Below are 26,594 nucleotides of genomic sequence, written 5' to 3'. Positions count from 1 at the left end.
TCAAGGGATCCCGGACGAGCCCCCAAATGTTCTGCCCGTAGTCCGAGTCCCCAGTCGGGAAAGAAGACTCCTCGAAACAATACAACTTGCAATAGGGGAATTTATTACTGACTCGAGCCAGGGCCTCCCGCCCTCACCAAGTGTGTGAGGACGAAAAGGCCCCGAGCCCCAGTTCTCTCGGGTATTTATTAGGTCAAAAAAGCAGCAGGTAGTTGGCGCAAGCGAATTGGTTACACAGCGGGTAGTTGGCACAAGCGGATTGGTTACACAGTTGCAAGGCAATTTTTGTTGGCCCAACGTGGGGCTTTCAGCTTTCCCCTGATAGGTTCCCTTTTTTCTTGCTAGGCATATGTTGATTGGCTAGCTCCAGGAGGCCTGATAATTATGTTACCCCGGGAAACCAGGCCTACTCTTAATCTAGGGTGCCTGTCATGGCGTTAGCCGTGACAGCCTCACACTTATGAGACAAAGTAACTGAACCTAACAACAGAATGAAGTAAACTGCCTCTCCCATCCTCGTGTCACCTGGCAATCAATGTGCTAGCAGATCCCTTGGAGATCTTGTTAAAATGCAGATTCTGGTTCACTAGTTCCAGGGCAGGGCCTGAGAGTCTGCATTTTTAACAAGCTCCCAGGTGAGGAGTTGATCCCACACTTGGAGGATCAAGACCCCAAACTTGTCCAGAGCTCCATACTAGGTGCCGGTGGGAGGTAGGGCCCTGGGATGGAGGGTGAGGGAAGGATACGTAAATTGTCTATGACCGTTTCTGTCATCAAGAATTTGTGATGAGTGAAGTAAGTCAGAAAGAGTAAAACAAATGTTGTATACTAACACATATATGTGGAATCTAGAGAAATGGTCTTGATGAGTGGAGACACAGACATAGAGAACAGACTTATGGACATGGTGAAGGAGGAGGCAGGAGAGGGTGGGATGTATGGAGACAGTAACATGGAAACTTACATTACCATATGTAAAATAGGTAGCCAGTGTGAATTTGCTATATGACTCAGGGAACTCAAGCCAGGGCTCTGTGACAACCTAGTGGGGTGGGATGGGGAGGGAGGTGGGAGGAAGTTTCTAGAGGGAGGGAACATATATATGCCTATGGCTGATTCATGTTGATGTTTGGCAGAAGCCAACACAATTCTGTAAAGCAATTATCCTTCAATTAAAAAGCAGATAAATTAAAAAAAAGAAGTTTGTGATTCTATTAGGGGGAAAAAAGATTGAACAAACCAAAGGGTGAAAAATAAAGCGTGAAATGGAAATTAAGACAGTAAATGGCAAATGCTTCACACCATTAAGATGGCCATTATTTCAAAAAAGCAGAAAAGAACAATATTGGGAAGGGTGTGGAGAAATCAAAGCTCTGTGCATTGCTAGTGGGAATGGAAAATGGTGTGTCTTCTGTGGAAAATGATACAGTGGGTTCTCAAAAAACTAAACATAGAATTATCATATGATTTAGCAATTCTACTTCTGGGTATATACACCCAAAATTTAAAACAAGGACTTGAGTTTGGGATTAGCAGAGGCAAACTATTATATATAGGATGGATAAACAACAAAGTATATAGCACAGGGAAGAATATTCAATATCCTGTGATAAACCATGGTGGAAAAGAATATGAAAAACAATATATGTGTGTGTTGTGTATATGACTATCACTTTGCTGTATGGCAGAAATTAACACAACTTTATAAGTCAACTATATTTGAATAAAATAAATTAAAAAGGAAAACAAGGACTTGAACAGATATTTACATACCCATGTTCATTGGAGCATTATTATTCATGATTCACGTTCACATTATTCACAAAAGTTGAAAGCAACTCATGTTTATTAATAGTTGAATGGATAAACAAAATCTGGTATATATGTACAATGGAACACTATTCAGCCTTATAAATTCTGACATATAGAGAGCATTGTGTGTGCATGCTCCGTCGTGTCCGACTCTTTGTGACCCCGTGGACTGGGGCCCTCCAGACTCCTCTGTCCGTGGGATTTCCCAGGCAAGAATACTGGAGTGACTAGCCATTTCCTTCTCCAGGGGATCTTCCCAACTCAGGGATCAAACTCACGTCTCCTGCATTGGCAGGCGGATTCTCTGCCACTGAGCCACCAAGTTAAGTGAAATAAGCCCAGTCACAAGAGGACAAATATTGTACGATTCCATTCACACGAGGTTCCTAGAGCAGTCAAATTCAGAGACAAAGTAGAATGGTGGTGGCCAAGGCTTAGGGGGAGGAGGGAATGGGAATTTAGTGTTCAATGGGTACAGAGATTTAGTTTTGGAAGATGAGGTTCTGGAGGTGGGTGGTGGTAATGGTTGCACAGCAGTGTGAATGTAATTGATGCCACTAAAATGATAAACGCCTATTTCACTATAATTTTTAAATGGTTTTAAAAGACACATGCCTAAAAAGTACAACAGGAAGTAGAGTTATCAGGTGAGAAGGATAAGATGATAATAGTAAGGCTTCTCTTATGGACCACATATGACATGCCAGGTACAAGGAGCTTATTAACTCATTTAGCCTCCAACCACCACCCTATGAAGCGTATTAGCCCAATCCACTGATGACAGAACCAAGAAAGGGAGATGATTACTACAGGCTGTAACAGTCAGGGAGAAGTGCCGGAGGTGTCTGAAATTAAAGGTGGGCTTTGGAGGAGAAACAGGCTTTACTGGCAAGGGCTTGGGGGGCATTCTAGACAGACAGTGGGAACTGGCTCAGGAAAGACACAGGGACTAGATGAGAACAGCTGTTCAGCTGGCATGACTGTGCCATGTGAATAAAGCATGGCTAGAAAGGCAGACTGTGAAAAGCCTTCAATTCCAGAATAAGATATAGGGACTTTGTCTTGTAGTGTGTAAACAAGGAGTATCAAACTCAAGTGTTTTCAAAGCCAGCAGGCAACATAAATGAGAAAAGTGAACCAGGGCATTTATCTGGAGAAAACTCTAATTCCAAAAGATACATGCATCCCAGTGTTCATAGCAGCACCACTTAGAATAATCAAGACATGGAAGCAACCTAAATGTTCGTTGACAGGTGAACAAATAAAGAATGTGTGAACACACACACACACATACACACACACAATGGAATACGATTGAACACACACACACACATACACACACACAATGGAATACGATTGAACACACACACACACATACACACACACAATGGAATACGATTCAGCATAAAATGAATGAAGTGATGCCAATTGCAGCACCATGGATGGACCTAGAGATTTTCACACCAAGTGAAGTTAAGTCAGAGAAAGACAAATATGATGATCATTTATATGTGGAATCTAAATTATGACACAAAGGAACTTTATGAAACAGAAAAAGGCAGGCATAGAGGACAGCCTGTGGTTGCCAAGGAAAAAGAATAGCGGGGAGGGATGGATTGGGAGTTTGGGATTAGCAGATGAAACTGTTATATAGAGAGTGGATAAACAACAACATCCTACTGTATAGCGCAGGAAATCATATTCACTATCCTGTGATAAACCATAATGGAAAAGAATATGAAAAAGAATGTGTACCTGTGTATAATAATCGCTTTCCTGTACAGAAGAAATGAACACAATGCTGGAAATCAACTATACTTGGATAAACTACATTTTTAAAAAGAGGAGAAGTAAAGTGGCTCAGTGCCAGGTGACAGGTGTGGACTGTGGCAAAGTGAATAGAGCTCATCTCACGTAAGACAACATCTCACACATAAACCCGGAGCACGTGGGCCACTGTAGGGGTTTCAGGCAGGCATAGATAATACTGAACTGCTCAGGGTGAGGTCCCCACATCCCTGAATTTATGAAGGGTGATGTTGAGGGCTTGTAGGACCTGATACCTCATACGCATCTTCCTGGCTGTCTCAACAGTACTAGGAGATTGTGGGTAGAAATGGATGCAGTTTCACTAAGTACTTAAAAATACGTTTAATGTATGACAAAGACTAGTGTAGCTAACCAATTTAGTAGCACCAATGATTATGTTACAAATTTGAAAAAAACACATTCTACCAGTTAAAATAACGCAGAGCTAATTGGACACTCACTATGTGTCCGCGTTTTCTGGACGCATGGCCACATGATCTCTGTCAGCCCTCCTCACAGCCCTTGAGCTCAGGGCCGATACTGTCCCTGCTTCCAGATGAGGCGGCGCAGATGCAGAGCGAGGCAGACCCTGCCCCAGGCGACTGTGACAGAAATCCAGGACTTGGTGGTTGTTGCCGCAGCACTTCTGATTAACTCTTCCGTTTTCTGAGAGCCACGTAGCATTTTTTTTTTCTTGGCATCAGAATCCAAAGGTAATTTAAGTAGGGGCCACTAGATGTCACCACCCAGTGCTCCCTAAAAAAGAGTCGGGGAACCTTGTGACTCCACCTTGAAGAAAACAGAAGTCTGCAGGAACACTGGAACTTCCGGTCTTTCCTGTTGCAGATGCCGACATGACTGGTTGCCCCAGCACCTCGGTCTCCCTCCTTCCCGTTCTCGGTCCTGCCAGGCTAGCTGGCGCTGTCAGATCCCCGTCTGCTTTATAACCATAGGGAAACAGAAGTGCCGTTGTCGTTTCATAAGTTGGTTCCCCTCTGCCGACTGCCAGCTCCACGGAGGGCAGGGGGCAGGACTTGCTGAGGGTGGAGGTTGGTTATGTTGTTAGGGTATGTCTCTGTATGTGTGTGTGTGCCTGTGTGTGTGTGTGTGTGTGTGAGAGAGAGAGAGGGAGAGACAGACAGACAGATGGACAGACACGGACAGTCTGAGTTGTGGTTTTTTTCTAGGTTTGATTAACCCGGGACACATTCTTGCTGGACACCGTCTGCAGCACAGTGCTTGCCCAGACAAACGCCTACACAGAGGGCAGGACACAGGCTGCTGGTGAATAAGAGAAGGATCTGGAAAGGGAATGAGGGGGAGTCCGGGGCCTCCCGGGGGCAGTGGGTGATGAAGGATATGAGAGAAATGTGCCCTGGGCTCAATCGGAGGGAAACAAAGGACGGAGCAAGGGGCACCGGGCTTTCTTAAGGGAACCTGGCCGCTGCTGATTTAGAACCGAGTTGTGCAGTGTGTGGGGCTTCCCTGGTAGCTCAGACGGTAAAGCGTCTGCCTACAACGCGGAAGGCCCGGGTTTGATCCCTGGGTCGGGAAGATCCCCTGGAGAAGGAAATGGCAACCCACTCCAGTATTCTTGCCTGGAAAATCCCATGGACTGAGGATCCTGGTAGGCTACAGTGCATGGGGTCGCAAAGAGTCGGACACGACTGGGCCACTTCACTTCACTTCACTTGTGCAGTGTACGGGTTCTACTGCGCTGTGCATACAAGGACGTGCCAAGATTGAGCAAGTCAGAGTTGTAAAAAAATCCTTCTTCCTCGACCCCAGCATCTTCCAACTAATTCTGAAGTCTTCCTTCTCTCCTATGAACTTCTCGAGACTTCTGTATTTCTATCTAAACAAAGCCAGCAGACTGATGAGTTACATCACTGAGGCAGGAAGATGAGGAGCAGGTTCTCTCAAACATGATGCTCATACAAAAATAGAGCAGAGAAGGGAAAAAACTGCAGGGAAAAAGATGTAAAGTTTTTACTGAAACATATCTCCTATCTTTGGGGGTTAGAATCTAACAGATATATCAGGAACTATTTTGAAAAAAATGGGGCTAAGTTATGAGAACAGCTGCAGAACTCTTTGAAAAAAATCCAGATAATAAAGCCAAATAATTTAGCTGTCTTTAAATTATAGGAAGAAATGTTGGTATCAGGAAGAACATCATATTTCATGTGGGTCCTGGAGATGGAAATTCATTTTCACAAAAATGGAAAGCATGCTTTGTTATGTTCATTAATAGGACGTGTTTTTAAAATATGGAACATAATAATTGGTGCTCTCAAGAACTTTTGTTAATTCAAATGGAGAATTTCTGCTAAACACATAAAATGCAAATACTGGTTTGCTTCCAATAGGAATACTGTTGACATTAGCACTCCCTCTTTACTATGTGTAGCTACAGATGTTTCCTTCGTTTGAGTTCTGAGTCATCACCAATACCACATAGAAGGGCAGCAACCTCATTTTGATGCTGCTATATTTATTTGGTAAGAATAATAATAGCCATACCATACATTTGGATCACACTTTATCATATGATTACATTTAATTCTTTTATGAACCCCGTGTGTGCTTTAAGGTATGTGTTTGTGTTAGTCGCTCAGTTGTGTCTGACTCTTTGCAACCCCATGGACTGTAGCCTGCCAGGCTCCTCCATCCATGGGATGGATTGAGTTGCCATTTCCTTCTCCAGAGTATCTTCCCGACCCAGGGATTGAACCCAGGTCTCCTGCATTGCAGGCAGATGCTTTACCGTCTGAGCCACCCGGGAAACCTATGCTGTAAGGAAGACATTGGTTTGTACACCCATTATCTATCAAATATAATTAATAGTGCTGTAAGGTAGACATTGTTAATTATATTTGATAGATAATGGATGAATAAACCAAGGCTCAGAGAGGTTAATTAACCTGACCAAGACCACAGCTAATTACTGTATATGTTGATTGCAGAGAATTCTTATTCAAATGAATAGATCCCATTAATAAACATTTTGCTTTGTGTAAGCGTCTGCAAAATCTTCTACTGCAGATGTGTATTTAGACCATAGTCACTGTGTAACCTTGGCAGTATTTATTGTGCAGAGAAAAAGCCAAACAAATAGATCTTTGATTTCTATTAGTTCCATATTATTTGATACTTTAAAAATTATCTTCCTTTAAAAAATATTTCTAATTTGTTGAATCACAAAATGCCATCATTTTTGTGTGGTGTTTGTTTTTTAAGCAAGGAGAGGAGGGAGAAGCGCCCCCCCAAAATAAATCTTCACTGTAAAAATATTGCTGGGCGTCTCTGATGGCTCAGTGGTAAAGAATCTGCCTGCTAATGCAGGAGACACGGGTTAGATCCCCAGTCTAGGAAGATCCCACATATTGAAGAGCAACTAAGCCCGAGTGCCACAAATACTGAGCCTGGGCTCTAGAGCTCCAGAACTGCAACTACTGGGCCCACGTGTCACACTTACTGAAGCCCCTGACACTCGAGCCCATGATTCACAACAAGAAAAGCCGCCACGACGAGAAACTTATGCACTGCAACAAGGAGTAGCCCCCGCTCCCTGCAACTAGAAAAAGCCTGCATGCAGCAACAGAGACCCAGGACAGCCCAAAATAATAAATAAACTGTAAAAAAATTGCTGCATTGTAAGTCAGCCACTCGTAGACTTGGAAACAATTTTGTTTAAAAAGATTCTTGCTTCCTGTGGGTAGTGAGGGTGCATGCACATGTATGCCTGTCTGAAGCAGGGAAGGGACAGACGGTGGTAGGAGCCCCCTTGGAGTAGCTCGTGGCATGTGAAGGCTTTGGCGTGCCATGGACCACTCCTTGGAGGGCTTGTCAATGTCAGCATCTTTAGGTCTGTGCCTGGCAGGAGGGCAGAAGCCAGTTTTCTAAAACTCTCTCTCATAAATCTCCCTGGTATCTTTTGCATTGTCTTTGAGCTGATTTGAGAAGTTCCCACTGACCCTTCACCTTAACTTATCTTCTATTCAGCAACCCCGCAGAGCCACATTTCCCAAACTCCTCCCTTCAAATTCTGGCCTGAAGTAAACTTCATCCTCCAGAAGTATTTATACCAGTAGGACTCACTTTTTTAGCTGAGTGACCGCTGTCTTATCAGATGGTGGCTTCGTTCAGGAGCATACACAGTTCATCTCCCCAACTGGAGTGTAAGCTTCAGGAGGGCAGGATTTACAGCAGCCTGGGTGTACTTGGAGGGCATTATGCTAAGTGAAATGAGTTAGACAGAGAAAGAGAAATACTGTACATATCGCTTATATGTAGAATCTAAAAAGACCTAGCAAACTAGTGAATATAACATAAAAGAAGCAGACCCACAGGTACATGGAACAAACCAGTGGTTAAGAGTGTCAGGGGGATGGGAGTTGGGGCAACATATGGGGAGTAGGAGGTACAGACTTGGGTATAAATTAGGCTCAAGGATGTATTGTACAACATGGGGAATACAGCCAATATTTTGTAGTAGCTGTAAGTGGAAAGTAACCTTTAAAAATGCAAAAATTAAATTTTTAAAAAAAGAAAAATTTCAGGAGGACAGGAAGTGGGTCTTGGGCCCCCTTCTTGCTGCCCATCCTTCTGTCTCCCCTGGGCACCAACCCTGGGCCCGGCCCAGGGTGCTGAGGGGCAGAGGCTGTGGTGATCAAGGCCATGTGCTCTGGGCCCGATTTCCTGGGTTTGAATTCTAACTGCAGTTTACTGACTGTGACCTTTGGCAGCTCAGCCTCTTAATCTGTAAAACAGAAACCAGAATGTACCTACTTCATGGGGTGGTTATGAAGATTCAGTGAGATGCAGTGTGCAGAGTGCTTAGAACACTACCTTGTTGTTGTTTAGTTGCTAAGTCGTGTCTGATTCTGTGATCCCATGGACTGTAGATCACCAGACTCCTCTGTCCATGGGATTTTCCCAGGCGAGAATACTGGAGTGGGTTGCCATTTCCTTCTCCAGGGCATCTTCCCCACCCAGGGACTGAACTCTCATCTCCTAAATTGCAGGCGGATTCTTTATCATTGAGACAGCAGGGAAGACCAACACCATACCTGGTGTGAAGTAAATATGAAAGAAGCCTGAGCTGTTATTCTTCAGTAAATTATCTGTAAGTGAGACAGGAGACCACGGGCAGAGAGAGAGGAAGAGGCGGTGTGGGACCTCGGACACCAGTCCCCATCACCGTTCTTTCTAATGGCTAATATTTCAATGTATCTATGTATATACTGCATTTTCTTTATCCATTCCTCTGCGGATGGACACTTAGGTTGCTTCCAGTCCTGGCTATTGTAAATAGTACTGCAGTCAACACTGGGGTGCATGTATCTGTTCAGTGATGCTGTTTACTGAGAAAGGGATCCAAAAGTGGAATAGGCTGGAAGCAAATAATGAATTCAGTTATAGATACCCTGAGTTTCCAGTGTCCAGGATGCTTCCAGCTGGAGCCACCCAGTAGCAATAGCAACAGATAACATGTATTGGAAGGATATCATGTTTCAGTTATTGTTCTAAGTCCGTCATCAGTACTAATCCACTTAGTCTGTAGCCACCCTGTGAAAAAAGTATTGTTAGTCCCATTTTACAGATGGGAAAACTGGGTTCAGAGTGGTTAAGTCACACTGCTAGTACGGGATGGTATAGATTCTGGAACTCTGAACTCCCAGATTTGGCCATCACTCTGCCAAGACTCAGGCTTCCCTGGTGGCTCAGTGGTAAAGCACCCGCCTGCTAATGCAAAGAGATGCAGGAGATGTGGGTTCAATCCCTGGGTCAGGAAGATTCCCTGGAGAAGGAAATGACAACCCACTTCACTATTCTTGTCTGGGAAATCCCATGGACAGAGGAACCTGCTGGGTTACAGTTCATGGGGTTGAAAAGAGTTGGACAGGACTGAGTGTGCATGCATGCATCTACGTAGACTCATCTGTGATTTCAGAGGGAGGTGAATCTGGACATATAGATGTGATGAAGCCATGGAAGTGATGATACTGCCCAAAAGGAGACTGCAGTGGAGTGGATGTAAGCTGGAAAAACCCATTTTGCTGACATAAGGGAACATCATTGTGGAAGATATGGGTTCAGTATATCGTGTGACTGGGAGGAAAGATCAAGTAAGAGGGTAATACTTGGTGTGGACTGAATGTTTGTGTCCCTCCCTACAACCAATTCATACTGAAGCCCTGACCCCCAATGTGAAGATATTTGGAGTCTTTGGCCGGTGGTTAGATCATGAGGATGGAGCCCTCCTGGTGGTATTAGTGCCCTAATGAGGAAGGATGTGAGAGAAACTCTCCCAGCCATGTGCAGGTTCAGCAAGAAGATGTCTGTGTCCACGCCAGAGAGAGCATCGTGCGTGCACAGTCATGTCTGACTCTCTGTAACCCCATGGACTGTAGCCCACCAGGCTCTTCTGTCCATGGGATTTCCCAGGCAAGAATACTAGAGTGGGTTGCCATTTCCTCCTCCAGGGATCTTCCTGACCCAGGGGTCGAACCCAAGTCTGCTGTGTCTCCTCCATTGCAGGAGGATTCTTTACTGCTGAGCCGCCAGGGAAGCCCAAAGAAATAGCACCACCAGAACCCAATAGGCTGGCACCCTGATCTGGGACTTCCAGCTTTCTGAACTGTAGAAAGTAAATGCTTGCTGTTTGAGCCTCCCAGTCTGTTATTTTGTTATGGCAGATGGAGTGGACTAAGACCATAGTCTTGTTACCTGTCCAGGAAAAAGCAATGGGTTTGATGATACAAGGATTTGATATAACATTATGTCCTCCATTTCAGTCACTGAGATTTGTTTAAATTGCTTTTAAATTCCTTGAATTAATGCTCTTTAGAGGTAAGGAGGTGGTAAGTGTGATGATTGAGGGCACATACAAAGAAATGAATATAGGATAGAATCCTAGCTAGACATTCCCTGCCAAGCATGTTATTTAACAGAGCACCCACTGAAAGAGGGTTGAGGTTGCAAAGTACTAGTTATGTCCTGGAGTTGGTCTGGTAATTTTCAATTAACTTTTAGGGTACCTAAAAGCATAGCCTGGTACCTAAACAAAATGAAGTGGCTGTTAATGATCTATTTTGTATTGCACACGCTGCCTTAATTATACCAAGAGATTTAATGCTCTTAGCTCTGGCGGTGCATCAGAATCCCAATCACTGAGGAGCTTTAAGAAACTGCACACCTATTAGACCCTGCCCATGCAGGTTTCAGTTCAGTAACTTAGGCAAGGGGTAGAGGAGCAGACTAGTGCTTGTTTTCCCTTTGGCTAATGCATTTTTAAAACAGGTGCGCTTTGGTCAAGATGATGCAATGACACGACATTTGTTTCCCACAATCTCATTGAAATGATTTCCCCCAAACAATTGCAGGAAAAATCCATAACAGAGCTGGCAGACAGGAAGGGGTACAATCATCTGATAAGAAAATTTGAGGCTTTTTTGGAAGCTGATGAGATTGGATTTAAAAAGGCAGAGTAGAAAATTCAAAAGGATCCGACATGGCCTACTGTTGAGGTGAGTGCCCGTCTTTGCCCTGGAGCTGGGAAGAAACGCCATGGCGCCATCTAGTGGAAGTCTGGAGGAGGCGTTGGAGTGAGTGATTATTAGGGTAATTAATTAAGACACTGTTTGCACCCGCTTCCTCGGTGCCCAGGAGCTGGTGGCAGTTTATGTTTTCAGGCTAGAGATGCAAGAACAGTTCTCTAAATAAATTTTGGGCACTGTCTTGGGGTGAGAGAGCACATTGGCAATAGAGGCGACAGAGAGAAGCAGAGGTAACTGAATTTAAGGGGAGTGAGGCTTGCCACGTGAGTCCCACTTTGGTGGACGGGTTGGGGACTTGCTGGCTGCCCGCTCATGCACCCAACAGGAAGTCTGGCTGTGGGCCTATCTGCTCACTTACAAGTCGATTCTCACAATTCTGCTAGATAGCACAGGAATTCAGAGGAGAGGCCAACTCTACAAATCGACCTGAGAAGGTGTGTACTAAATAAAACAACATTCTGATCCAGATTTGGCACGAGTGGCCAGTTATTACCTGTATCCAGGGCTGATTCTCTTAGATGGATTCCCTGGTACCTCCACTTACCTGTTTTCAGAGGGGAGATGAAGCAGTGAGCGGAATGGTAACAGGCACTGTTGGTTTCTGTGCAGTGCCCACAAGTTTCACGTCTGAGCCTTCTAATAGCGCTCTGAGGTATGGGTACTTTTATTCCCATTTTGCAAATAAGACAGCTGAGGGTCAGAGAAACAGATTTATTAAAAGTTCATATGGATAATACATGGCAGAGTCGGGATACAAAACCAGGTTTGGGGATATCAGATTACATTCTTTCCGTTTATCACATGGGTGCTGACTTAATTTCAGCAACTCCATAAACATTCGTTTCTCAAAGACAGAATGGACTTAGGGATCTTTAGGTAGCAGTTGCTCCCTGTGCCAGCGTAATAGCTGCAAAACATTGAGGAATATTCTCAAATGATGGCTCCTATGTAAGCAAGATGGCAGTAGTGAAAAGGACAGTTTAGTGTACTAATGCAGGGTTAATTTAGGAGTTTGATTGTAGATGGATGGAGTGTATTAGTTTTCTGTGGCTACTGTAACAAATTGTCAAAAACTTGGTGGCATAAACCAACAGACTTATTTTCTCATAGATCTGGAGGTCAGAAGTCCAAAGTCAAGCTGTCAGTATGGTAACCTTCCTCTGAATCTCTAGGGGAGATTCTGTCCTTTCCTTCTTCCAGCTTCTGGTGGCTCTTGGCATTCCTTGACCTCTTGGCTTATGACTACATCATTCCAATTTCTGCCTCCGTCTTCACATCACCTTTTCCTCTGTCTCTGTGGGTCTTCTTGTCTGTCTCTTGCAAGGACGCCTGTCATGGATTTAGGGACTACCCAGATGATGCAGGGTGATGTCATATCAACAACCTTAACTTAATTGCATTTGCAAAGATCCTTTTTCCGAGTGAGGTTGCAACTAGTGGATTCAGGAATTTGGATGTTGATATATTTTTTGGCGGGGGGGCATGATTCAACCCACTACAGAATATAAATATTCTGTTTTTCATGGTGAAATTAAAAAATGTGTGTGTGTACTCAGTCCTGTCTGATTCTTTATGACCTCTTGGACTGTAGTCCACCAGGCTCCTCTGTCCATGGGATTCTCCAGGCAAGAATACTGGAGAGAGTTGCCATTTCCTCCTCCAGGTGATCTTCCCAACCCAGGGATCAAATCTGAGTCTCCTGCATCTTCTGCATTGGCAGGGGGATTCTTTACCATTGAGCCACCTGGGAAGCCGAAATTTAAAGATCCCTTGGCATTATTCCCTGTGATGTATATTTATACAACCATCAGCCTGCCTTGTCTCTAGGGACTACATCCGTGTAATTTTTTAAAAAATTTTAATTTTAGTGGAGTATAGTTGATTTATCCCTCCCCCTCATGTTCCCCCTTTGGTAACTGTAAGTTTTGTTTTCGATATCTGTTAAGTCTGTTTCTTTATATAAGCTTTGTAAATAAGTTTATTTATATCTTTTTAAAAAAATTAGATTCTACATATAAGTGATATCTTATGACATTTGCCTTTCTCTGTCTGACTTACTTCACTTATTATGACAATCTCTAGGTCTTTCCATGTTACTGCAAATGCCATTATTTAATTCTTTTTTTAATAGCTGAGTAATATTCCATGTGTATGTACCACATCTTTATCTTTCTGTTGATGGACATTCAGGTTGCTTCCTTGTCCTGGTTATTGTAAATAGTGTTGCAGTGAGTTTTGGGGTACATGTATCTTTCTGGATTATGGTTTTCTTCAGACATATATGACCAGGAGTGGGATTGCTGGATCCTGTGATAGTTAAGAGTTTTTCTTTTTTTAAGGACTCTCCCTCCGTATTGTTCTCCACAATAGATGTACCAACATTTTTTCTTAAACGCCAACAGGTGGCAGCTGCGAGTTTGGAAATCAGAGCTTTCCTTGAGCCTTTCTCGTGCCTGATTGCATGTGATGACATTTCCTATGACTTCGTCTCTCCCTTCTTTTCTTCAGCTTCCCAGGCAAAATATTTGGCTTTTCAGTCTTGGAAACTGCTATTCAGAAGAGAGGCAATCAAGCAAAAGAAAACAAGAACCTGTTCTTTGGCTTCTGCATTCCTTAGTAGTAGAAAGGAATGGCAGGTTTACTCAGGTCCCAGTTGGAAAGAAACATAAAATCCTTGGGAAGGGAGTGGATACTGGGCTGTTTATTTTTGAGTCACTCACATTTTTCAGCTTGCAGATGGAAAAAACGGAAAGCCAGAAGGATTAAATAAGGTCACTTGGCAAGCTGTAGGCTGACCCAGCATCCACATTAGCTTTGGAACTCTTTACCCCCATTCCCCAAATCATTTTACATCTTGAGCAGTTCTTACTCCATTAATCTTGGGTTGTCTGGACGATTGACGGGGGTCTTGACACTCACAGCCAAACTGACACACAGGGGAAGTCAAGCCTCGAATTTGCTGAGTTGGAGCCTCATAGAGTAAATGAGTAAACAACCAAATGCTCTGGCTGTACTGTCCAGGCTCCGTTTAAGCTGGCTAGTGGTATGGTGACTGCAGTCACATGGATTTTCAGAACTTCCATCCTAATATTTACCATTAGCAGTGCCTTCCTTGAATCCAGGTAGACTGTCTGTAGGATCACCATGGCTGGAATCATTGATTGCATGGCTGTACCAGAAAAACAACAACAAACTAGCAGACAGTCTTTCTTCCTCGCTATGGACTTGCTCCAACCGTTTATCCAAAAGCAGATTGTTTTCTTTGCAGACTTTGAACTGCTTTGAACTTGTTTGCGTGTGCAAACAATCCGGTAGAATGACAGCTATTTGAGGAGCTGGAGTAAATGTTTAAGTAAACCGGGCCAAGGAAAACTTTGCTTCATCTCAGGAGCAACTGAGAGCTCTAACAGGTACTGGTGGGCCGTGTTCCAGTGTGAGGCCCACGTGCTAGGCAGTATTGCCAGGCTCCACAGCCCTCCAAGTGACAAACAGACTTATGGAAACATCTCTGTTAGGGGTATTATGCTTTGAATCATTTTATCTATAAATTTAGTACCTGATTCTTTTATCTTTTTTGTTAATGCTTATCGAACCTAATGTACTAAGGTGTTTTTGTTTTTTTTTTCTGGTGGGAAGCACACACGTGAACAACTAGAGGCCACGCATCTTACACCCAAAAAGTTCACATAAGAGGTTTCTTCATTTGACCTAATAGTTGCACTGACCTTGTGGTTTATTGTCATGCCTGGGGGAGTTTTGGGGGTACATTTTGACTTGTGTTATCCAAAGGACAAGAACACACCCGGTGTGTATCTGAGGTAACAAGTCGTGTTGGTACTTATGTTGGCAGTCCTGCCTACCAGCCTTTTAGAGTTACTCAGCAGGCCAATAAGAATTTGGAATATGTCTTGGTGAGTATGAACTTTGGAAAAACTTAAAAACCAGAGTTTCTGCAAATTTAATTCCTGCTCTGATCAGTGCATGGGCCTCAAGGCTAAGTTTGTTTTCTCTCTCTGCTTGGGAACAAAAGTGTTGGAAAGAATTTGCAAAGCTGGTTAACAATCAGTGGGCCAGAAGGGACCTGGCCTCAATGATGTATGTATTAGATGTAGGCTGGGCAGGCGATATTGCTTGCTGAAGGCAACCTTGAAGCATCCTGCAGAATAGGATGCTTTTTGATCATAGATAGTAAAATTTAAACCTCAGTATGAGGATGTTAGGCACATGGGACTGATTTTCTCTAAATGCATATCTTTGTGTTTATCCATTTCAACTTTTACAGTGGTCTTGGCCTGTGCTCCTGTGTTGATAGAATTGGCCTCGGGAACTAGCCTACTTTTCTAATTACTTACTTGGCACCTCATGCAATTTGTTTGTCACCCCTGGCCCACAGATTTCTCACTGCTGTGTTATTTCACCCTTGCTTCGTCACTTTCACCCTGTGTTCCTTCTGGTCTGACTCAACTTTCATCGGCTCCTGTGAATATTGTCTCTCCTGGGCCCCAGGTTCCTATTTCCTGTCTCTGACAGTAGGTCTGGGCTTCCTGGGTCAAACAAAAACAGTATCCACAAATTACTTTGTCTCAAGAAGTATTTCTAGATTTAGTGAGTGATCAAAGATGTGTTTCTTGGGGCTTCCCTGGTGGTCCAGTGGCTAAGAATCCATCTTCCAATGCAGGGGGTGTGGGTTTGATCCCTGGTCAGGAAAAGAAGATTCCACATGCTGCAACAAAGATCTGATGCAGCCAAAATAATTTTTTTTAATATATATTTTCTAACAAAAGGAAATTTATGGGTAAAGCCTTGATAGTGAACACATGGTTCACATCTCTGACCCTGACCTTCCCCAAGACATTTTCTTGTCCTTTCTTCCCACACCTCCCAAAAAAAGGTTCCAGAGTTGAGAACCTTGTGAGAGCAGGCCTCAGTTTCAGGCCTGTCAGTGGGTGTAAGGAAAACACTAATTACTGAATTTGGAAGCTTATAAAAGTGTCATTTTGACAGTGCCTAGAACTGAAGTTTTCTGTTTGTGCTGCTTGCAAAACTTGTTTGCAATTTAGGAAGTGGAATATTTCCAAAGCCTGTTTAGTGACGTGGCCTGACCTTGCTTTGGAGGAGGAGAAGTCAGTCAAAGGATATGAAATGCTCAGCTTGCATTCGCTAAGTGCTCACAGAGCATCACCATCTTCTTGGGGTGACAGAATGAACCTCAGTGGGAATAAGGGAAGAAATAGGCCTAAGAGTTGCATCCTTGATTTGCACAGTAAACTAGTCCGGCCACAGCCTTTTAGGAAACTTAAATTGACTCCCCAAGGTGCCTTTTTGCATTCACACCTGTCAGGAACTCTCATAATGACTTGTGAAACAGTTGTGCCGTTTACAGGAAAAGCGAGAACTTTGTGTTGGTAAGTAAAAACCCTCCAGAGTAGGGATTCACTTAGTGGTTCCTGCCAGTGGTTATTACATGTCTTTCTCTCCATATTATGTAGCTAACAACCCCCTAAAGCCATAGTTGCCCTTACATTTCATCCTTAATTACTTGAGCGATAAACTAATAATGCAGGGAGTGAATGTGCACCATTATTAATTAAGATCCCTAGGAAATGGGACAAATGGAAGAGTTCTTTTTAAAAACAGTAACGTGTAGCTTGCCACACTGCCTGGAGAATTGTACACTCACATAGAACTGTAGATGGCACGTCTGGATTTCATGCCACCTCTCTCTGGCCCACCTTAGATTTCAGCTCTAGCTGGGTTTTGAGCACTGGGGACGAGATCAACCTTAGAAGGAGGTCAGATACCCCTTCCACTGAAATGGGATGGAAGGAGCTCTAATTTGTGAGATGGAGCAGGAAATTGAGGAAACCTCCCTTTGTTCACCCCCCGGGGAATAGGGACGTGAGATCATCTGTTCATGCTTAAGAGAAGAGGGATGAGGTAGGAATTTCAGATTGATAAAGATTTGTGTGGAGTGAGGAGAAAATGGAGAAAAGATACAGAAGGAGTGCTGGTTAGTAGTTATGGGCTGAAGGTCTCTGTCTCTCCTCCAAGTTCATGTGTTGAAGCCCTAATTGTTTGGCAGTGTAGTCTTTGGAAGGTTATTAGGTTTATATGTTTAGGCTTTCCTGGTGGCTCAATTGGTGAAGAATCTGCCTGCAATGCAGGAGACCTGGATTCAATCCCTGGGTCAGGAAGATACCCTGGAGAAGGAATTGGCAATCTACTCCAGTACTCTTGCCTGGAGAATTCCACAGACAGAGGAGCCTAGCAGGCTACAGTTCATGGGATCGAGAAGAGTCAGACATGACTGAGCGACTTTCACTTCACTTCAGATTCACATGAGGCCATGAGGGTGGAGTCTGCCATGTGAGGATGTTGCAGGAAGGCGGCTGTATGTAAACATGGAGGAGGGCTGTCACCAAACACCAGAGCTGCTGGCACCCTGATCTCGGACTTCTCAGCCTCCAGATCTATGAGAGAGAAATGTTTGTTGTTTAAGCTACCCAGAGTATGGTATGTGTTGTTATAGCACCCTGAACTGACATAAGCAGTGGCATTCAGAGACCGTAGAGGTCATCAGGCTGCAGCTGCATTATTTTTACTTTTTTAAAATTTCTTTTAAGGAATTGGACTGTTTATCCACTCTGATATAGAGTAGAGGTTTCTAGATTCCACCAGAATGTGGGTTAAGTGAACATAAAAAAGGCTGATGTATAAGATAAAATTGGAGGTGTTTAAGGTCTGGCGAGCTTGACCAGGCCAGAGAGCAAGTTGTTGTTGTTCAGTCACTAAGTCATGTCCAAATCTTTGAGACCCCATGGACTGTAGCACGCCAGGCTTCCCTTTCCTTCACTGTCTCTCTGAGTTTGCTCAAACTCATGTCCATTGAGTTGATGATGCCCTCCAACCATCTCATCATCTGTCACCCCCTTCTCCTCCTGCCCTCAATCTTTCCCAGCATCAAGGTCTTTTCCAATGAGTCAGCTCTTCTCATCAGGTGGCCAAAGTATTGGAGCTTCACCTTCAGCGTCAGTCCTTCCAATGAATATTCCTTTAGTATTGACTAGGGTTGATTTCCTTTAGGATTGACTGGTTTCATCTCCTTGCTGTCCAAGGGACTCTCAAGAGTCGTCTCCAGCACCACAGTTTGAAAGCATCAAATCTTCAGTTCTCAGACTTCTTTATGGTCCAACTCACACATCCTTACATGACTACTAGAAAAATCATAGCGTTGACTCTATGGACCTTTGTCAGCAAAGTGATATCTCTGCTTTTTAATATTCTGTCCATGTTTGCCATAGCTTTCCTTCCAAGGAGCAAGCGAATGTGAGTCATTGCAAGACACATTTAGAGGTTTACTCCTAGTTTGTCTATCCCTTTGCTGTTGTTGTTCACTTTGACTTTTTGGAAAAAAATAATTTACAGTCAATCACCGTAACAACTTCCCAAGAAGATTTTACTTTATTTTGATTTCTAGATTATTTTAACAGGGTATATTAATCTCAAACTTCAGATTAAAAAAAAAAACGTGTAAATTATCATATGTGAAATGAATTGCTAGTCCAGGTTTGATGCATGATACAGGGTGCTCGGGGCTGGTGCACTGGGATGACCCAAAGGGATGGGATGGGGAGGGAGATGGGAGGGGGGCTCAGGATGGGGAACACATGCACCCCCATGGAGGATTCAAGTCGATGTATGGCAAAACCAATACAATATTGTAAAGTAAAATAAATAAATAATTTTTTTAAAAAAAGAGAAGTGAAAAAAATTATATTTCATTTGGTGATTAGAAGGGAATATGAAAATTATTTCATGGAATCAAATTTTCAAATGGAGAGGTACAATCTAGTAAATATATGTAAAGACATCTTTCACACAGCTTTATGCAGATATATAAATCCTCAAGGGTGAACACCAGGAAATGATGCATAGTGACTGGAATGTTGTCACTGGAAATGGAAATGTACAAAAAAGAAGACATATAAGTTGGTGGATCTCACTGGAACTGTGATTCATTTTCTTTGTGCATAGGTTCCAAGAGTTATCTGAGTTAACAGCATTTGTAATGGCACTAAATTTAGAAAAGTAAAAAAAAAGTGAAGGAAAAGGAAAGTGCTGGTGTGGTGATTTACAGTGACACACAGCTAAATGCCTAGGTGTGAATGTGTGACCTTGTAATTACACTTAAATATATGTGTCCTGGTTTGCTAATTCCAGTCACCAAGTTTGGTGCACTTGTTAATGCTTTTTTTCTTTTACCTAGTTCAAAACATCAACAAAGCCCCTTTCTTTTGGATGCATCATCACAGCTTATTGTGCCCAGTAGCCTCCAAGCTTTTCTGTCCTGAGGCTTTTTTGAGGATGCTGTCCATGGCAGAAACAATTCAAAGGCTGGCAAAGAGGCCCCCGGAGAGAGATGAACGGAATGAAACAGAGTGTTCACTTTGCTTCTTTGAACTCAACTGTGCCCAGAGATTGAAGTACCCCCCTGAGCTGCGGTAGTAAACCATAAAGAATATTCATGGCCATATAAAGATTTAATTTTTGAAGTTCAAATAGCCTATTCATCATTGTCAATTAATTTGTACCAAGAGCCCAAGGTGGTTGGCGTGGTAATACTGATACATTGGGGACTTTATCTGTGGAACAGATAGAAGAATTCATTTGAACTCATATTTTACCTAATTTTGAAATTCTGTCCTCTTCTTTTCTTGTTGGAAAATTGGAGTGACTTTTTCCAGTTACAGATTTGTCAAGGACATGGGTTTACTCCTCTGCTCTGACTCAACAGTTTAAGTACTGGTCCTGAGCACTTAACTTGGTCTTCTCCTACCATCTCGTCCTTCCAGAATGGTCTCTCTGTGGTGGTAGGAGATGACCACTTTCAGCCCCCGTGAGGAAGGAAATAATCTCTAAAGTAAGTTGTGCAGAGATTCTTGTGCTGTTCAATTTGTGACCCCTAGTAGGGATTTTTATACAGTTGGCGGGGTTCTCATAGCTGGTATACTGGAGTGGTTTGCCATTCCCTCCTCCAGCAGATCATGTTTTGTCAGAAGTCTCCACTGTGACCTGTCCATCTTTGGTGGCCCTACACAACATGGCTCATAGCTTCATTGAGTTATGCAAGCCCCTTCGCTACACCAAAGAAGTGATCCATGAACTTGGGCAAACTCCAGGAGATGGTGAGGGACAGGGAAGCCTGGCATGCTATAGTCCATGGGATTTCGAAGAATTGGACACTATTTGGAGACTGAATAATAACAGTAGGGATCTAGGCTCCTAACTGCTGGGAGAGTCTGATTGGGCCCAGGCTGTTCTAATGCTGATATTTCCCAGTCAAATGGTGTTTACCAGAGTTGATATGAAGGAAGCTTTTCCTTCTAACCTCAGAACTTCTTTTTTTCCCCCTCATATTTCCCTTCATTATTGTGTCAGCTAGCCTAGCGCCGAGGTTGAGATAAGGGCTCTTCCTCTGCCCAGGTTATGTCAGGGTGCTGAGTGCGCTAAGTCCTGTGATACCAGTATCAGTGTGTGAGAACCACTCAATCTTGTCTGACTCTTTGCAGCCCCATGGACTGCAGCCCGTCAAGCTTCTCTATCCACAGAATTCTCTGGAGGGGGTTGTCATATCATTCTCCAGGGGATCTTTCCGACCCAGAGATTGCACTGGGATCTCCTGCGTTGCAAGCAGTTTCTTTACCATCTGAAGCACCAGGGAAGCCCACCAGTATCCATATCCATAGACTGTTGTTCCAGTGTGATGCTTCACTGTGTGAAGGGGAGGATTGGTTGTTTAGAAATGAAGTGGGATTGTGAGTGAGTCTAAGAGTTAGCTGGATCTCATATCTTGGTAAACATCAACAGAAATCAATGAATAATATTGATACTTATCCTTGGCCCATAGATTATAGGCAGGGGCTCTCCTTGAGTTGGAAAGGGTGCCATTTTGGAAATTCGCAACAGATGTATCTTATCTGCTGTGTAAATACTTCTGCCAAGTACTGGGTGTGTGAGCAAGTGGTACATCAGTATTTAGATTACTTTCTTTTTCATGTGAAACGAGGTCATTCTTAGAAATGAGACTGAGGTAGGGGCAGTGTTACATCACTTGCTAAAAGTAGATCTCACAGGGCCCTAAGTTGCCTTCTGGATGTAAGGTAAGCGGTATAGACTAAAATAATAGTTTAGAGCATAATGCTCTTCATCTTATGGCTAAGGAATGGATGCAGTAGCTTATTCACCTGACAGGTGAGATTTGTAACTGTTTCAGTCTCAATCTGGTGGTCTTCTCATTCAGTTGCCTACTGAAATAACAGTGGAATTTTTAGAAAATATAGGTGGTAGACTATCTACTGAGTTTGAGTTTCTAGAGTGTATACAGGTTGTAAAAGAGCTCTACTTGAAGTCCAGTGGCTATGATGCAAGGGGCATGGGTTCCATCCCTGGTCAGGAAAGATCCCACATGCTGTATAGCATGGCAAAAAAAAAAAAAAAAAAAAAGCTCCACAGGTGATTCTGGTTTTCTGCCATTGTTGAGAGCCATTACCTCAGATACCATATTCATAAGACTTTTCAAAAATGACTGTTGACAAGAATATCACTGTGTGACTGCGTGTGTGTGCTCAGTCATGTATGACTCTTTACTACCCTATGGACTGTAGTCTACCAGGCTCCTCTGTCCATGGAATTTTCCAGGCAAGAATACTGGAGCGAGTTGCCATTTCCTTCTCCAGTGAATCTTCCCAACCCAGGGATGGAACCCACATCTCCTGTATTGGCAGGTAGATTCTTTACCACTGAGCCACATGGGAAGCCCAAGAACATTACAGTCTCTGTTATTTGGATATAGGAATTCCTAATTCAGAGACAGTATATTTGCCATGCTTATGAAAAAGTGCAGTATTATATATATGTGTTCATATATGTTTATTAACAAAAAGTGCAAATTAAAGCAGCAGTGAAATGCCACTTTTTGTGAATCAAATTAACAGATTTAAAAAAATTAGATGATTAGGTCTCCCATTGTCCTTTTGCTGAAAAGAGTTGAGAACTAGGACTTCATATCGAACTATTAATAGTAATATGTAAATTGGTAGACTCTTTCTGTACAACATTTGGGAATATGAGGCTTAAAATGTTCATTCACTTTGATCCAAGAATATCTGTAATCTAGCCAAAGAAAATAATCTGAATTACAGACTAATATAATTCCAACAGTATTTGTAAGAGCAAAACAGTGAGAACTGCCTAGTATATTCATATGATGCAATTACGTATGTAATTGTAATAGATTATGTTTCTGAGAAGTTTTAGTAATTTGAGGAAATTCTTGTGCTTTTATAGTTAAGAGAACACAAAAGTTTACATATAGCATGTTCTAAATGTGAAAGAAAATACACACAGAGAATGATACCAAAGTATTAGGAGCATGTTTCATAGTAAAACTCCAGATTTTTATTCTTATCTTTGTAATGTTCTGAATTTTGCAAGTTTTCTACCATACCTCTTAAAAAATATTTTACTTTTATAGTCAGAAAAATATCCTCATTGGAAATGCCTTGAAAACAAAAATATTGTGGAAGAATTGGCAGTGGAAGGTCTCATAAGGTAGAGAGTTGATTTGCAAAGGGAAGATTTGTAGAAAATTTCAGTAGACTAGCAAAATGCTTTAGTTGGTTTCAAGCAGAAGAAACAGCAGGGAGCTGGGTCATAAGTATATGTTTTGAGGAAAGTGTAATGAGTGGATGAAGTAAAGATAAAGTGAGAAAAGATGTTGTGAAGTAGAGATGGCAGTAAATGAGTAGATGGAGAACAAATACAATGAAAATATTTTATTTTATTTTATTTTATTCTCTTCTTTTGTGGTTTCAGAGTTGTGTGTGTTAGGACACTTTCCCATGATTTCTACCCTTTCAGCTCTCTCTGATTGTTTTCTGTTCATTCAGTCTGCGGTTAAATGAAGTAAACATAGCCAACAAGAGGTGAATATGAAAGGAAATGAAGGACTCTACTGGTGTGCTGCAGTCCATGGGGTCGCAAAAAGTCGGATGTGACTTAGCAACTGAACTATAGCAACAACTGTCTATGCAGTTAGCTTGGTCAGTCCTTTCCTCACTGGGCCTTTTCTTCTTCTTCTTCTTCTCAGTAATTGAATGCTTGATCGAAGATAGGATAATGATTTCCGAAGTTACCGTTTTGGTTCATATCTTACTTTTCTAGTAGGTATCTTTATCAGAAGTGAAAGTGTACTAGTTGAGGTCCACAGGCCATCTTCCTGCCATTGTCTGTTAGTTCAGTTCTTCAACAGAAAGCTTTAAAGGTACCTGACAGGGAAAAACTCTTCATTTCTTCATTAAGTTAGGTAAATCTGAACATTTACTAATAATATTCTTTTTCTAATGTCAACTAGTAGTTCTCTGAGATCCATAACAATGTATTTATGAATCCCCTCTTGTTTTCTGGAATGAACTGTTAGTGTCTACAGTATTTTTTTCACTGCAGATCAATATATCCAAATTATGTTAAAATGTCTGGTTCATGTCTGAAGGAATGTTACACGACTCAAAATAGCCTGGAGTTAAACTCCCCTCCGGATCCTCCCCACCATTCTATGCAAAATGAAGAACTCTCTCACCCAAAGAAAAAAAATAGACATTAAGGTTGATTTGCCCAGCTCCCAGCCGGTCCAGCCTGTGGCCGATCTCCAGAATTCCTTGCCCCAGCCGTTTAAGAGATAACTACTCCGAACAACCTTGGAGAAGAACAGGCCCCTTAAGACAGTAGAGTTCCACATATATGCCTATACATACGTACTCTTTTCTTAGATAAGTGCAGCAGCTCACTAATCTGACTGCTGCCCCTTCTCGCCTCGTTAAAGGTGGTCTGTTCCTGTAAAGTGCCGGTCTTGTTCTTTTTCTGAACCTCGCCTTCTGTAACTCCATACCCCACAATGTCCATGGGATCCAGGGGTTTAAATGGTTAGAGGAGCCCAAGAAACCTCTGGAGCATGATGATTTGACAATACTTTCAGATTAACCAGTTCTTCATGTATTTTTTTGTAGTTTTTGATATTTAATTTGATGACTGAAAGAGTAACTTAGACGATGAAAAATAATTTGTTTTTGTTTTAAGCTACTGTTTTTGAAAATTGTTGATATTGTCATTCCCAGTTTAAAAGAAAATAGATTTCTAAGGTATCCAAGGCTAAAGGGTCGTTTAATATTTATAGCTTACCCTCCCTCACAAAGTCAGAAATGCAGTAAGGTGGGGTGCTGAAAATACATAACACCTAAATATTTAGTTGAATATTGCTGTTTTTAATTTTCAGTCAGTCAATCAGTCTTAAACATCTGTGAAGTCACTTTCTGTTATTCAGAAAAATGCATTGCCAAACAATTTGCAAAGCCATGTGTGTGACCAGCCTATATGCTTATTTGTTTATGTTTTTGGATTTATGAAACATGCCTACAGATATAATGGATTAATGATAATTTTTCCACATTCTCCTCTGTTTTCTATCAAATCAAATGTATACTGTTTTTATTATTTGTCCCCAAATTTATACTATTTTCTATGGTGGTGATTATTATTTTCCTTGAATATTTAATGCAAGAGTCACTTCTGAGAATTGGAATTTAGATCAAGTAACTCAGTTTGTTTCCATTTGTGCCTCTTGGGGAAAGGTTTTGGACTTAGTGCTCTAACTAATTTTCCACCCAGGACTGCAAAAGAAATGACCAAACAGATTAGGAACTACGAGAAATTATATTGAAAATCTCCATGAGGCAATCCTTACGGACTTTGCCAGAAGCGTGGTGAATATTTTTCTCTTTGTAATGGTCTGCTTCAATTTAAAAACTCAATTGAATTGAAGATTTTAGCCTTGATAAAGTAGTATAAAATTGGTGATTTATATGTGTTTTTAGCATATCAACATTTTGTTTTTGCTCCTAATTTTTTGTTTCAGAAAATAAACAGACTTACGGTGGCTAAATATTTACATAACAATGTCTATATTTAATGGCAATGCGGGGCGGTGGAGAGGGGGATTGCTCGGACCAACCACCATCTTGGTTTGGCCAACATTTTGTGAAAGAAGAATTAGAAGATATGCCACAACCTAGTGAGGGGCCTTTTTGTGAGTTCAGTGTCTACCTTATGGACATTTTTTTTTTCAGATTGCCTCGTTCTTGCTCTAATGATCTCTATATTTTAGTTACTTTCGTACAGCTGTTTTAGTTAATAGAAGCTGCTTTAACAAAATAATCCCTAGGTAAAGATGCCTAAATATATGTAAGCACCTTTCTCTTTCACCTAGCAGGAGAGCAGTCCAGGCCAAGAGTAGCCCTCTTCACAGGTCATTTACTGACTCAAATTTGTTTAGCCTAATAACTCTTCTCTTTGTCCCTCTGTCTGGTGGAAATTAGATCATCAGTGCCACATCCAAAGAAATGGGGAAGAGAGCATATGGTGGGCAAGCAGTATCCTTTCAAGGATGTGAGATGTAAATTGGACACACATCTTCACTCACACTCTGTTGGCAAGAACAGGGTCATATCTAGCTGCAAGGAAGGCTGTAAAATGTAGTGTGTAGTTGGAGAGTCATATGCCTTGCTAAAATTGGGGGTGAAATTGGGTTTATGACTGAAAGGAAGAAACGGAGAATGGAGTCTAGGGCTGTTGCTCATCTCAGCCACATAAAATACTAGAGATGTCAAAGCCTAGCAGTGTGCACCAAAACCATCCTCCTCCCTTCCTGCTCCTGGGATGCAGAAACTAAATACTGTCACCCTGAGACTTAAGATCAGTCCATTGTCTGAGACAGTCCTACTCAAGTCTAGCAGCTCTAGGTCTAGCTTCAGGTGGGACCCAGAATGAGGGTTGCTGCTCTAAGCGCCATACTTTGGAGTTAGTCAGATTTTCCCACTTCCCCGTGGAAAGTCTAGGATGCTTGGTGTCTAAGGCAGCATGAGATATGGATAGAACTTGAGACACAAGGTCCACTCAGGACTATATTCTGTTGTGGGGATCACCTGGATCATGCTAGCTTATTCAGCTTTTCCCAGTGTAATTATTGAACTTCTATTTTCCAGTTATTGTGATAGGCACTGGCTTAGAGAGGGGTATATGAAGATGAATAACACATAGTTCCTGCCTTTGAGGGGTATACAGTCTGGCTCTCTTTTCCATAAGGAAATAAGGGAAATAGGAGTTTCTCCAAAAATATGTTCTAGAGTGTTTGGGAAACACCCTAGGACCCCAGTGCTACCATCCTCTCATTATTCACCAGTATCCTTTCTGCCTATGTGTGTTCATGCTATGTTGCTTTAGTCATGTCCAACTCTTGGCGACTCTGTGGACTATAGCCTGCCAGGCTTCTCTGTCCAAGGGATTCTCCAGGCAAGAATA

At 42.3% G+C, this 26,594-nt stretch overlaps 1 protein-coding gene and 1 non-coding gene across 3 annotated transcripts in view; one reads left to right on the top strand and one right to left on the bottom strand.

Annotated features, from left to right (window-relative positions):
- The window catches only part of CACNB4 (calcium voltage-gated channel auxiliary subunit beta 4), a 266,569-nt gene that overhangs the window by 90,682 nt on the left and 149,293 nt on the right, over positions 1 to 26,594 (top strand). The gene's annotated exons all lie outside the window — the stretch shown is intronic.
- On the bottom strand, positions 6,335 to 6,406 carry TRNAC-GCA. The gene has a single exon. It is a non-coding gene; the product is annotated as a tRNA-Cys (tRNA).

This window comes from Cervus canadensis, chromosome 15 (assembly GCF_019320065.1).
Source record: "Cervus canadensis isolate Bull #8, Minnesota chromosome 15, ASM1932006v1, whole genome shotgun sequence".
Taxonomy (NCBI): Eukaryota; Metazoa; Chordata; class Mammalia; order Artiodactyla; family Cervidae; genus Cervus; species Cervus canadensis.
The sequence above is the reverse complement of the archived record's forward strand: the minus strand, read 5'-3'. Positions and strand labels throughout refer to the sequence as shown.